Raw genomic sequence first — 12,440 nt, 5'->3', positions numbered from 1 at the left:
TTTCTCATAGTAAGTGTCACTTCCGCTACACTACTTGTCTCCTGATTTTTTTTAAATCCACTAGTCACTTTTTTATTCTACCTGGTCACTTTTACTTTGTATCTACCCACTTCTTGAAGTCCAACTCCTTGGATATGCTGGCTTGGGGCAGAAACAAATTAACTCTCAAATTTCAGTGACTTAACACAGCAAAAGCTCATTTCTCACTCCTACAAAACTGGTTGCTCTGGCTTCCGTGACCATGAGACTCTTGCCCAGGCTGTTTCCATCTTGGCTCCATCAGGTCACAAATAGAATTTCACAGTGCTAAAGTCTCACTTTGCCAGCTCTTAACAGCTTCAGCCCAGAAGGAACACTCGCTTGTCACTTCTACTTCATGGCCATTCGGCAGAATTAGTCACATGTACCGCTTAACTACAACGGGCAGGGAAAGACAGAAGAGCATCCAAATGTGACACCAAGTGTAAGTATTCCATTATGATATCTATAATGATTTTCTCTCTTCCAATTTCTTTCCTTCTATGGCACCAACTCTGCCTTCAAGGGCAACTTTGTTTGTTCTTCTTCCAAATGTTAAACATTTACCATGATTTTATCACCCTTCCTCTTGTCTTCTGTCTGTGGAATTATATCCACCCTCAAATCTTCAAAGACCATCTGTGTGCTTATTTCCTCTAGCCTGTGGTCTCCTTGTTAGAGAACATGAGCTACCCCAAAAGTAGTCTTCTATGTGTTGCTTCCAGATGATGCATTGACTATAGAGACTCATGGAACAATAGTCTCCCTATCCTCTCAAAACAAACCTACTCCTCTGATTTTATGTCTCTCTACTCCAAGTCACCAAAGTAAAAAACCAAAGTTAGTCTTCCTCACTAACCCCTCTTTCAACCACCTTGTCAGTCACAAAGCCCAAAGGACCCCGTTTATGAATGTCTCTAGTTAACACCCTGCCTCTCAGTCCCAATTATCCTTATGTCCTCATTCAGGCTTTCACTACCTTCCGTCAGAACTGCAGCACTACTTTCTCTTCCTCCTCCCCTTCTCTCTGTAGTTCTCACTCTCTCTTTCTCCTTCCAATTGTTCATTTCTCAAAAAATTTATAAATCTACCAAATAGCTTCTATGATTCCCAGACTGCACAAAATGCGCTAATCATGCAGAAATAAAATAACCGGTCTTCCCAAAAGATTTTAATGAAGTAGTGACAACTGCAACCGGAGACGGAAACAAATATGACACGGACAAACGAATACTTTGAGAGCTCAAAGAGAGTGGCACGTAAATCAGGAAGGTCATTTTTAAATTGATATTTAGTGTGTGTGTGTGTGTGTGTGTGTGTGTGTGTGTGTGTGTGTGTGGTGTGTGTACGCTGTGAGTGTACCACACAGCACAAGTACAGATGAGAAGACAATTTGGGGGAGTCTATTCTGACCTTCACCTCACTGAGGCATAGTTTTACTTGTTTTTGTCATGTTGCATACTCCAGGCTAGCTGGCCTGCTCACTATTTCCAGCTTATTCTATTGTCTTCACATCCCATTTCACTGTAAGAGTGATAGATTACAGACACACATAGCTGCATCTCATTTTTACATCAGTTTCAGAGGTCTAACTGGGGTCATCAGGCTTGCACAACAAGTGTTACCTCCTGAGCCATCTTCCCAACCCTCAGGGAGGTCTTTACAAGGAAATAATTTTCATAATTTTCACCAGCTTTAAATTATCCCATAGTTTCCCCACCCCTTCAGGTAAAGTTCAGAGTCCTCAAGTGATTAACAAAGCCATTTTAATCCCTGAGAATGGCTGCTCTGCTTCAGTTCCCCTCCGCCTTTAATCCTTCACCTCCGCTGCTTTACTCCTCTGCCAAAAAGAAATCTTCTTTACACATCCTTGCAACTCCTTGCATCTTCTGAATACATCTTTTGGTACCATGTCTTTCAGATGCTTTCTCCTGTCGCCATAGTTTTGTTACTGTGTTCGAACAGTCTCTGTCTCAGGGTGAGTAACAGCATCTTTATCTCCTTGGAATCCCCAGAACTGGGCCAGGCACATTATGAACTCTAAGACATTTTCAAACCTCTCACTTTTTCCCACTCAAATCCCACAAGACAGGAAAACAGTCTGGATGGAGATTATTTGCTTGGACAGTGTTGTCTTCTTCCAGCCTTTGTAAGCTGTTCAAGTCCACTGTTTAACCATCCTCTGAGCTATGGCTGCAATGTCTGGGTACCACACCCAATCTCTTCAAGCTCGCTGGTACCTCTGCCTGCCAGGTCTCCCATGCTGCTCTCTGCTACAGTGTAGGATACTTGAATAGAGGAGGAAAGGAGGGAGGAAACAAAAGAATACAGGGGAGGGAAAGAAAGAGATGGAGGGAGAAGGAGACATTGAAGGGTTCAGCTTTAGTCCAGATACCAAACTCAAGCTCCTGACTGATATCCACAAGACAATCATACATTTTAAACATGTCATTAGTTCAGCATATTTTTGTTATTTTTTTAAATCATAAACAAACAATTTTAATAACAAGTATTTTTCAAAGTCAGTTTATCTAAATCTTCCTTTTAAAGATCAATGAGTTCAGCATATTTTATCAGCGATATAGCTCTGCTATGAAGGGTTGCACTGAGCAACTGTCATCATTCTACCATAGCATATGGTAGGTCTTTCCCCCTTCCATCTCTCTGCCTTCCTACCTCTTTATCCAAGAGCCATAGAGCTCCTCTCCTCTCTCATGCAAAGCAATTTAACAGATATACTGTCATGATGGAGAAAGCCTTTGGGACTTCACCTTCCACCCCAAATGTCGTTTTAAAGTATTTCATCTAATCAAACGAGCACTCCTCCTCAGAGGGTTCTGGTGACCAACACTTTCTCAACCTCATTACTTGTAAGTCCTTGCAGTCCTGTCACTTGGCTGTAGATAAATCTTGTACCTCAAGCCCCTAACAAAAAGTGTAGACAATTAGAGCATATGGCTTCCTCAGAGGAAATCATTCCTTGAATGAACAAACTATCCAGTTCAACTGACTGAATCACCACGATGCCCAGACAGTGTCTAAAACACATGATGAACTACATAATACTATCTGTGGAATATAGAATAGCTTGAACATAAGCAGCATATCTCATGGGACAAGAAAAAGGTGACGTGCAGCACTTGGGAAAGGCTCAGTGGGTCAGAGGCCAGGCAAATGTGAGTGAGTACCTTAAAGGACAACAGTCCTTTTGGTAGAGGCAGTTTGTTGTTCCTAGAAATGCTTCTATTTCTCCATGAAGTGACTTCTACATTTCCCCTTTGTATCTACTCACTACAGTCTCAGTTTTGTGTCCCCTACCAGCATTCATGCATGTAAATTTGATCCCCAATCTGGTGGCACTAAGAGAGAGGTAGGATCAGGACTGGAAATATGCCTCAGTGGGTAAAAACATTGACCAAACAAGTCTAAGAACCTGAGTTCAGTCCCTGGAACTGACACAGAAAGCCACATGCATCAGTGTGCATCTGTAATCCCAGCAATGCTAGACAGATGGGAGGCAGGGATAGGAGAATGGCCCAGAAGCTCGAGGGCCAGTCAGTCTTGAGTATATAGTACAGCAGAAATAGAGACCCTGCTTTAACAAGGTGAAAGGTGAATTTGACTCCCCAAAGTCATCTTCTAACCTCCAAATGCACACAGTGGCACATAACTTCCATATCAGGTGGATTTTTCACAAAATTCAGCCAAAGCTACAGAAGTTTCCTAGCCAGCAGGAGCCATAACCGTCCTCCATCTGGTTCTTGAGGCTTGGAGAAGACACATTCTCTGCTTTGGGCACTGCAAGTGATAGAAAAAGCATTACAAAGAGTACCTAAGAGCATTACAAGGGCATTGTAAGATCAGCTCACTTTCTACAGGGTCAAGTCATGGTCTTTACTGAACAAGAGAATCACAGGGCTTTCATACCAAGGCTGACCTGTGAGTTTGTTGGGCTGCTATGCAAGGAGAATGGAGAATTAATCTTTCTAGTCAACCATGTCTTGAAATGTCCCACTAGCCAGCTCCCAAATAATGACACAGAGACTTATCGTTAATTATGAAAGCTCGGCCTTAGCTTAGGCTTGTCCCATTAGCTCTTATAACATAAATTAACCCATTTATTTTAATCTATGTTCTGTCACATGGCTGGTTACCTCATCTCTCTGTACTACCTATGCTGCTTCTTCCCCATCTGGCTGGTGACTCTGCCTTCTTCTTCCCAGAGTTCTCTGTCTATCTGCCTAGTTATTGACCTTTCAGCTTTTTATTACACCAATCACAGCAATACATTTTTCACACAGTGTATAAATATCCCACAAAACTGAAACAGTCTCATCTTTGCCATTCAACAATCTAAGGGCTGGAGAGGTGAGTCAGTGGTTAAGAGCACTAACTGCTCTTTCGAGGGCCTGGGCTCAATCCCCAGCACTCAAAAGTTAGCTCACAACCATGTAACTCTAGTTCCAGGGGATCCAACACCCACTGCTGGCCTCTGTGGGCACTGCATGCATGTGGTTCACAGATACACAGGCAGACAACACACCCATATACATAAAGTAAAATGTTTGTTGTTGTTGTCTGAGACAGGGTTTCTCTGTGTAGCTTTGTAGACCAGGCTGGCCTCAAACTCACAGAGATCTGCCTGCTTCTGCATCCCAAGTGCTGGGATTAAAGACGTGGGCCACCATCGCCCAACCAAAATAAAATGTTTTAAAACTTAAACCACCCCTCTCACATTTCTTCTACTGGTTTAAAACTCTCATATAGGAGTGTGATGAAGGTTTTAAAATGTTATGTAGCCATCTCTGGGGTTTTAATTACCAGTGAGAGAATTTTTAACGATAACTAATTATCCTGTTGTCTGTATTAACCTTTATTTGAACATATATGTATCATAACATGAAACAAAAGCATTTGCAAATGCAAAGAGTGTCACATAGAGATTCAAAATTGTATTCACTTCATGGTGGAATAGAAGTTGTGTGTTGTGAACAGCAAAAGTCCCCTTCCACAGGTAGTGGAAGGAGCAGGAATTCAAGTAGGAGATGCTTAGATGGAAAGGAGAGGGCCACAGGTGGTGCTGGGACCTGGCAAGTCATTGCTGATGAAGACCTTTGCTTAAACACAAAGTGGCTTGTGTTTGTTTTCATGTTTGGGACTGTTCCATCATCACTTGGCTTATAGGAACTAATTTTAGCCTTCCTCCTGTAGATCCCTGCTTTCGAGGGGACCATTTATTCCCCCGCTGTCAGCACAAATGTAAAAATTAGGAACACACCTGACTGCACCTGTACTTACCCGCTTGCAGCCACAATTATCCACAAGCACCCTCCAAAAATGGCAAAAGCTGTTAAGCATGCCTGCAATTAAGTAATTGTGGGCATCATTAGTGGCATCGTTAGTCGTGTGAGTAACTTTTATGGTCGTCATGGCTACCTCCTGATACAAAATTACCCACCTGACAAGGGAGCACTAGAGCCAATCCTTCCTTTTCCTTTTCCAATTTTGTGAAAATTGTGTGTTTTTTTCCTCCCAGTTATTTCACACAAGTGAATGGGGTTATGTTTGCAATACATGCTATTTATGTCAATCCCAAAAGAAATTGTCACTCTGGGTCCTGTGTGTTATCTGTTTATCTTTTTTGTTGTTTCCCCTTTTCATTCAACATACATCAAAGCAAAGCAAAGTCGTTGCTTTTGGGGGGTAAAACAACTCACCTGTGGTATATAGGTGACAATATAATCTTTCATTTGTATGCTCTGTCCAATAAAAAAGCTTTATTTCACACCATAGTTATCATTTCCCAGTTTGAAAATCTGCTACAGATTTCCAGCCGGAGAGCTTACTTCCTGAAAGAATTGAAATGTTTAGATCTTTTTCTCAGAACACTTTAAGCTGAAAAGGAAATAGGTCTAGAGGCCTAGGAAAATAGTTCCTGCTTGAAGACTGATGATCTGTAAGACTGTCGTTGAGAAATGCATTCTTAATGAATCGCCAGCCTGAGAATGAATCATCGTGTTCTGCTAAATCCCAAGATGTATGTATTCACAGAGCAGAGGAGAGAGAGATGCATATTTTATATTTACTTATATAATATGCTCAAGGGGCTTCATCTAACAACCAGTTAATCATCCCTTACCAAAGACGTGTTTCAGATTTACCATCCCGAGGTGAGTAGCTAGGCTATCAGTTCCACTGAAGAGCTGAGAATATGGAATTAATAGATGATCTTAAGGTGTGGATCTCTGTTCACAGGTGGGAGGAAATTAAAACAGGATCTCACATAGCCCAGGATGGCACTGAATTTGCCAAGTAGCTGAAGAAGACCTTGAAGACTTGATCCCATTGCCGCCACCTCTAGGGTGCTATGATCAAAGGTGCTTGTCATGACTTGGATCTTAGATGTTCCCAGTAAACATGTGTGTTAAACGCTTGTTTTCAGACTGATGGAACTCTTGGGAGGTGATGCAAAATAATGAGAAGATGTAAGTTACTGGGGGTGTGGCCTTGAATCTTGAAGGGTATATGTACACTGGGACCCAAATGAATATTCATCCCCCCCCCTCTCTCTCTCTCTCTGTGTGTGTGTGTGTGTGTGTGTGTGTGTGTGTATGTCTCTGTCTGTCTGTCTGTCTGTCCCTCTCTCTGTTTCTCTTTCTTCTTTACTGGCTGCCATGAAGCAAACAGACCTCTGCCGTCATGTGGCTCCCAGCCATGATATTCTGATATCACAAATCAAAGCAATAAGGCAAATAACCACAGACAGAAACCTATGGAATCATGAGCAAAAATAAATCATTCTTCCATTCATGTTGTTTACCGTGGATAGTTTCCCATAGCAAAGCAAAATTAACACAAGTGACTGGCAGTCCACAGTTTGTCACTTGTTTATTTTATCTCCTTTGCCATGGTAGAAAGGAAAGATTATATCAAGCTTTTTGACCATAATTTTGAACACACAAAGAAAGGTCTTCAGAGAAATATTGTCTATAAGTTTAGTGATGATGGGAATTAACTGTTTCTACCATGTCTAATACAGTAGTTGCTATTCATGTGTAGCTAGTATAAGCTTGAATTTGACTAGTATGGAGAGAGCTGAATTTCCTGGGTTATGAGGGTAGGAGCCACCACATTGTATAATGCAGCTCTAATATATATATGGGGGATAGGAAGAGGGCTCCGCCAGTAAAGTGTTTACTTTGTGAGCATGAGGACCTGAGTTTGTCCCCCAGAATAAAAATTCCAGGTGTGGTGGCACATCCATATAGTCCTAGAGCTGGGGAGGTGGAGACATCACCAGGCTTCATGCCACAGACCAACCAGACTACCCTACTTGGCAAGTTCTGGCCAGTGAGATACTGTCTTAAAAAAAAATAAGTGAATGGCACTCAAGGAAGAACACCTAAGGTTGGCCTCCACACACCTACACAACACATGCTCATACACCTGCATGGACATGGGCATACATACATATGTGTATATATGGGGTTGAAGAGATGGTTCATCACAGGAAGTGCAGCACTAGCCCTTCCAGAGGACCTGGGTTTGATTCAAAACACCTACATGGCAGCTAACAACCATTTGTAACTCCAGTACTGGGGGTCCAATACCGTCTTCTGGCCTCCATAAGTACTAGGCACTCATATGGTACACAAACATACATTTAAGCAAAACATCATACACATTCAATTTTATATATCATTTTTATATATCAATTTTATATATCAATTTTATATATCCAGAAGATACATCCAACAGTGGTTCAAATGTGATCAAAAGTGTAGTAAATAGATGGAAAGGTATTTGGATACAAAATCATAAGCCATATAGTCTTCTCTATCTACTAACTGTACAATGTATGATATGGATAAAGCATGTCTTTCCTAGTCCACATTACATTCAAAGAGATCATCTGCTAGCATTGAACTACTTTGCCTAGGTGGCCATACACAACACACACACACACACACACACGCACGCACGCACGCACGCACGCACGCACGCACGCACGCACGCGCACACACACACACACACACACACATATATATATATATATTGTTCATAAAAGAGCAGTGGAAAGAGAAACGTCCTATGCAAATTAGGAACCTCATGATTACATTTTCTGGTTTGCTTTCTGTTGCTCTGATGAAACACTGACCAAAAGCAACACAGGGGAGGACAGCATTCTCTCAACTTCCTGGGTATATATATAGTCATCATCAAAGGTAACCAAGGTAGGTGCTCAAGGCAGAAACCTGGATGCAGGAACTGAAGCAGACAGGATAAACACAGCTGAGTAGCTTACTTCCAAACTCACATTCAGTTACTTTTCTTTCTTTTACACAAAATTATTGTATTACTTTGAGTGTTTTGCCTGGCATGATTGTCTGAGCACCACAATGAATGTGGTGCCCTTGAAGACCAGAAGAGAGCACCAGATCCCCAGGGATGAGAGTTACTGATAGTAATGAGTGGCCATGTGGTGTTAGGACTCAAACTCAGGTTCTCTGGAAGGGCAGCCTGTACTCTTAAGGGTTGTGTTATCTCTCAGTTATATTTCCTACATAGCTAGGGTCTACTTGCCTAGTGGACTGAAGCCTCCTACATCAATTAGCAGACATGCCCATAGGCTAATCAGATGGAGGCAATTCCTCAGTGAGTCCCCTCTTCCAGTGTATCAAGTTGACAACTGAATCTATATATGACACAACTAACAGAAAGAGCAACCCAAACCATGCAAGTATATTACAGTTCATCTTTAAAATAACAACCAAAAAAGAAATCCCGCAAAACATGTTTTATTGATTGTGTATATAAGCATACTACAGCAGATGGGTGGAAGTCAGAGGACAACTGGTAGAAGTCCATTCAGGCCTTCTACTGTGTGGGTTCCTGAAATCAAATTCACATTCTCAGGCTTGGTGGCACTTACCTTTACTACTGAGCCATGTTGCTAGCCTCATGGATTCAGGTCTTAACAGAAAAACTCCAAGCTAGTGCCTGTTCCAAGAAAGTAGATTCTGGTTTCAATAAGAGTCACCTGGATTTAGGATTTCTAGGCTCTCTTGCCTCTACTTTAAGTGCTGGTTTCAGTCACTTCTAAAAGAGAGTGATATGACAGCCGCAGGCCAAGTTCACTAAACTCTTCAGTCTACCTTCAGGGTAGAGGGTCCACAGGTGTCTTACAAACACAGGTTGTCTGGAACAACTAACTCTACTGAAGGGCAAAGTCCCCATTGGTGCCTGGAGTTGTCTCTGGCTCCACTGAGACACAGGGATTAAGTATGAGAAGGGGAAGTCCCCAGAGGGGAAGTCCCCCAGAGTAAAGCTGAGTAGTTCTCAGAGAAAGGTCACCTGATACACTCACAGATGGCCTCCAGCACCCCGATTCCTAGTTTGAAAGACAAGAGCCTGGACTTGGAGAAATTGCAGCAGAAATAGATCTAAATCAACTCATCTCAACTGATGTACCCCACGACCATCCTGGGGGCTTCTAATTCTAAGCGGATGCTTGTGGCAACTGTGAAAGGGTATCTCATTGAAGAACTGTCTGTTTTCCACCTCATAGTATGGTATTTGCAAAGGGATGTACAGATAGTCTGATGGCTAAGGGAGCCCAGACATACACCCACACAACGAGAGCAAACAGACCTTTGACAAAGGAATATAAGAATCTTAGGGGGAAAAAGACTGTCTTTCCAATAAGGTACTGAAATGATTGGATATCTATATGGAGAAACATTATCTAGACGCAGATCTTATGCCTTTTACTAAAATTAGCTCAAATTAGATCAGACACCTAGGTGTGAAACATATTTCATATACAACAGCCCAGAGTTGGTATTTTCCACCAGGTGGTTTTTAGGATTTGTGTACAGAATGGACAATAATAGTTCTTGTTTCCATCTGATGAAATGACCAGAGGGACAGAGGTTGCAAAGGTCATTTGTTCTTGCTGATAACACTGCTTGAAAACCCTGGATACATTGTGCTGCCTGGCCCTCATTTTGTGCCCCACCCCACCTCATCCCTGCTATTCAACCAAGAAAGGACAAACTGAGCAATAGAATGATTGTTGCTTCCTTATTCATTGTAACATGGCTATTGGTACTAGAGTTTTAGGGCAGAAGCTCCAAGGCTAGAAGTTACAAGAGATTATATTTGGCCAGGAATCCATCAAGAGTAATGATAAAAGTCAGGGAAAGCAGATTCAGTCAGTGTGACTCCATAGAAAAGTACAGATATAGGGGCTCAGTGACACTAAGTCTGTGTCCAAGATTGCTGGCTTGGGCTTGAGGTTTAAATAAAAGGAAAAATTGGAATAGGGGATGGGGAATGTATAATTAGCAATCTTATTCCAGGTTCAGTCTGGTTGACCATCATCCTCATTCTAGTTCTTTAAGGTGTTCAAAGAAGTCATTGTCACTGTCATCACACAACTGGTGCATTTGATTCCCGCACAAAGATGATCACACCTCTAATCCAGACACTCAGGAGGCAGAAGCAGGCGGGTCTCTGTGAGCTCAAGGCTCTACCCAAGGGAGTGTATTTTTGATATGATAATTAGTCATAGGCCACCTTCACCTCTGTGTGTGTGGACCAGTTCTAGTTAGCCTTAGAGAGAAAGGGGACAGATTTAGCCTGCCTCCTTGCCAACAGGTATTTGTCCTGTGCTAATGTTGTGTCCTGTTCTTCTGCCTCCAGATGACTGCAGGCTTAGGACAATGGCTGACAGAAGATGCTTCTTTGTGATTTTAACCTTGAAAGGTTGAGAAGAGTTAAGCATCACCAGATTTTAGATAGATACTCAATTGAGTATGTCTCCATGCAGAGGCAAAGAGACGACTGACACAAAGAAAAGGCAGATACACAGTGAAGGTAGAGACACCAGGATTTTATCTTTTTGTTACCCGGTGAGCCCAAATGAGGAGCCAGAACTTCTCAGCAAAAACAGTTATACCACGACTGCTTAAAACTTTTCACTAGCCAATAAACCCTATCTCGGGAAAAAAAAATTTTTTTTTCACTAGCAAACCCCCTTTGCTCTAGATTTCTTTACAAGAATCCAGGTATACACATGCATAAACTAGGTAGGAAAATGAGACATTTACTAAATCATAAAGCATTCCTTTAAAGCAGCTCTTTGGCATACATGTGATTTGACTGTTAAAGCAAAATTTCATGTTATTGAATGGATGATGTTAGGTTTCCAACCTAGGATAAATGGCTGAGCTACTTATTGAACCTATCAAAGCAGACCCGGCCCTGGCTACCAGGTTCTCCTATAATCTCTCCATTCCTACCTGTTACACAGCTCTTCTGACTGGTATACCCCACTCCCATGACCTAAATTTCTCTAGCCCAGGGGGTGGACTGCCCTTCTCCCAGCTGCCCTTCCCTATTTAACCCAACCATTTTTGTTGCCTGGCTATTTCGTTTACTCTTTGGGCCTCCTGGCTGCTGTACCTGGTTCATCTCTCCCCCCCTCCCCTTTCTCCCCCTCCTCCTCCCATGGCTCAGAGTCATGTCCACTCTGGACTCTCCCAATGTCCTTGACTCTGGCTAGGCTCCCCCACACATCTACAATAAGCTTTCTCCTCCACCAGACCTAGCAGCCATCCTGTCCTTTCCCTTTTATTTCTTTTTTTTTACATTTATGCTATTTATGCATAAAGAATTAAGTCATGGCTGAGTATTTGATCCTGCAGTACACAAAGCGTCTTCAACATTTGTCAGAGCTGATCAATGGATCGAGTATAAAATCAATTCAGAAAATATTGTTTCAAATAAATATGTGTATGGTGCAGAACAGAAGTGTGCTCAGGACTATTTCGGGGCCAACACTCATTAAATAATTTTTTTAGATGAAACTCAAGTCAGCAACTTAAATAGCAATTTTTAAAATCAAACATTCTAGCACAGTACACTCTAAATATATGCCAATCTGATATGTTCTGAAGATGATCAGAGCAAGCTATTAAAGGTCTTTTTCCTTTTCCATAATTAAACCAATATGTTCCATGAAGGCAGAAGACATGTGTGTACGGTAAAAACACTGCAACCGGAACATACGATAGTCTCTTACTCAAGCTGAAGTATTTCAGGCAACATTCCTTGGCACGCAAGGCATGACCACATGCACAGTGCAAAGCTCACGTGTTGTGTGTTCACAACCCGGCAGCAGTGAAGGCTCAGGACTCAACAGGAATGAATGCTGCCAAGAACAGCTCAGCTTCATTACACGTTTGGTTTTGAATTCAGAAACCTTTACTCTTGCCAAATGTTTCACAACCCCCACATTCAGTTATACTATGTGTTAGGAATAGTGTTTAGCATGGAAAATCTCTACCAAGGAGCTAGAACTTCTGTGCAGAGGTTCTGTTATGAGGAAAAGCAATGGGCCATTTTTTAAAGTCATTATG

The 12,440-nt window shown here is 42.0% G+C and overlaps 1 long non-coding RNA gene across 3 annotated transcripts in view; it reads right to left on the bottom strand.

Moving 5' to 3' along the window:
• Positions 1 to 1,162: 1,162 nt before the first annotated feature.
• The window catches only part of LOC103161628, a 30,916-nt gene continuing 19,638 nt past the window's right edge, over positions 1,163 to 12,440 (bottom strand). The window contains exons 2-4 of one of the 3 annotated variants that reach the window (XR_004768259.1): positions 8,951 to 9,018; positions 5,317 to 5,867; positions 1,163 to 3,816 (exon numbers count right to left, since the gene is read on the bottom strand). This is a non-coding gene — a long non-coding RNA (uncharacterized LOC103161628). The remainder of the gene's footprint in view (positions 3,817 to 5,316; positions 5,868 to 8,950; positions 9,019 to 12,440) is intronic. The other 2 variants (XR_003482872.2, XR_004768260.1) reach the window with 2 other exon arrangements.

Source organism: Cricetulus griseus, chromosome 2 (genome assembly GCF_003668045.3).
Source record: "Cricetulus griseus strain 17A/GY chromosome 2, alternate assembly CriGri-PICRH-1.0, whole genome shotgun sequence".
NCBI classification, from domain to species: domain Eukaryota; kingdom Metazoa; phylum Chordata; class Mammalia; order Rodentia; family Cricetidae; genus Cricetulus; species Cricetulus griseus.
The sequence above is the reverse complement of the archived record's forward strand: the minus strand, read 5'-3'. Positions and strand labels throughout refer to the sequence as shown.